Below are 1,701 nucleotides of genomic sequence, written 5' to 3' on the forward strand. Positions count from 1 at the left end.
AACTGATAAATTAAGGAAGGCCTGGCCAGTCTTTGCTCTCAGGTCATACGATGGAGTTAGAAAGTCCTGAATCAATCTGGAGTTCCATGATTTCCTTGTGGTTCATGATCCTTTTGCCAATGTAGTCTGGAACAAGAGCAAGATGAACCTCCAAATATCAACAGGTTGATTGCAGGTGATGTCAAGTGGTATTTAGAGGAACCTCCTCCTTGTGTTTGGTTCCATGGTGGAATGGTGAGCCCTCTGGACTCTGGATCCAGTGATCCCAGTTCAAGTCTCAGAAGGACCTTCCTGTCTGGAATGTGTCCCATGTAACAAACTGATCAAGAGATGCAATGTGGTTCTAATGTTCTGGTTCATTTCTTGTCCTTTAGAAAAATGAAAATCATTTCTTACTGCCATGAACTCAGACTGTGTGTTTAATGTTAACAATAAATAAACCAACTAAGGAGCCAGTAGCGCCTGTGGAAAAAATTCTACTTTGTCAATGAATTAATTCAGTCTGCATCCAAGTTTCTGTCAGGATGGCCGAGCGGTCTAAGGCGCTGCGTTCAGGTCGCAGTCTCTCCTGGAGGCGTGGGTTCAAATCCCACTTCTGACAAAGGACATTTTCTCCACATTCCTATGCATCCACAATGGTACATTCCAAACCCAGTTGAAGCTGCTTTCCACTGATGGGAGTGAGTGGTTGAACTGGCAGCAGAGGAGGCAAAGGAGCTTCCCTGTGACGTCCCAACATCGCCTGGTTTCCTCCAACATGGAGCAGCCACCAAAACTGAACTTCAAATGTTGGATCAAAGTCTACTGATCCACCTGTCTCATGTTGATGAGGTCATCCAGCCTGATGATCTCTAGGTTCTCCTTTGAGTGGTTCCCTCTGGGAGAGTTCTCTCTCTGTAACTTGTGTGTGTGTTTGCTCGTATCCTGTTTCTCCTTGACAGCACTTTAGTGTTTTTACCACTGGTGTCTCATCTGTGGTTCATCTTTTATTTTACTTCTTTGTCAAAGATGAAGGTGTTTGTGGTCATTCATCAATCATGTGATGGCTCATGTGACTGTGAGTCTGATGAAGAGCTTGTAGCGTCTCTCACTCTGATCACTTCAGGCTATTGAAGCTACTCAGGTGTAGCCTGACTAGCTCAGTCGGTAGAGCATGAGACTCTTAATCTCAGGGTCGTGGGTTCAAGCCCCACGTTGGGCGTTCATCTTGAACATCCCTGCTTGTCCTCTCACTTTCTGCAGCAGTGATTGGGAATTGTAAGAAAAATCACTGAATGAACAACACAAACACAGACTGTGTCTGAAGTTCCACACCTGCACCCGACTCAGAATGAAAAACCAGTGTGGACTCAATTGTATCCACTGTCAATCCTGATTCTGGAGAAATTTCTTTGTGTGTTTTGATGGACGCGAGCCAAGCAGAAATTTCCCACAATGCAATAGGGCGGCGTTTGGTCAGTGTTGAGCAGGCATCAGTCTGACAATGATGTCATATTATTGTGTCATCACCTGACCAGACCCAAAAGTAGGCTCAGGTATCAGTTTCTTCTCAATGCTAATGTCTGCTAGCTTAGTCTGCTACTTTGATGGCTCTGCCTGCTCAAAGGTCCAGACCCCTGGATGTGGTGGTTCCTCCCTGAACGTAGATTCTGTCAGCTCATGTTGTTAAATCAACTCACCAGGAACACCAGTAGATTTCAA

General features: G+C 45.2%; 2 non-coding genes across 2 annotated transcripts; both read left to right on the top strand.

Annotated features, from left to right (window-relative positions):
• Positions 1-518: 518 nt before the first annotated feature.
• Positions 519-601, top strand: trnal-cag (transfer RNA leucine (anticodon CAG)). Its single transcript has one exon. It is a non-coding gene; the product is annotated as a tRNA-Leu (tRNA).
• Positions 602-1,128: 527 nt separating this feature from the next.
• trnak-cuu (transfer RNA lysine (anticodon CUU)) lies at positions 1,129-1,201 on the top strand. The gene has a single exon. It is a non-coding gene; the product is annotated as a tRNA-Lys (tRNA).
• The last annotated feature ends 500 nt before the right edge of the window (positions 1,202-1,701 follow it).

The sequence above is a fragment of the Aulostomus chinensis genome, chromosome 1 (assembly GCF_037954235.1).
Source record: "Aulostomus chinensis isolate RoL2024-O1b breed Wild chromosome 1, RoL_Achi_v1.0, whole genome shotgun sequence".
Classification (NCBI taxonomy): domain Eukaryota; kingdom Metazoa; phylum Chordata; class Actinopteri; order Syngnathiformes; family Aulostomidae; genus Aulostomus; species Aulostomus chinensis.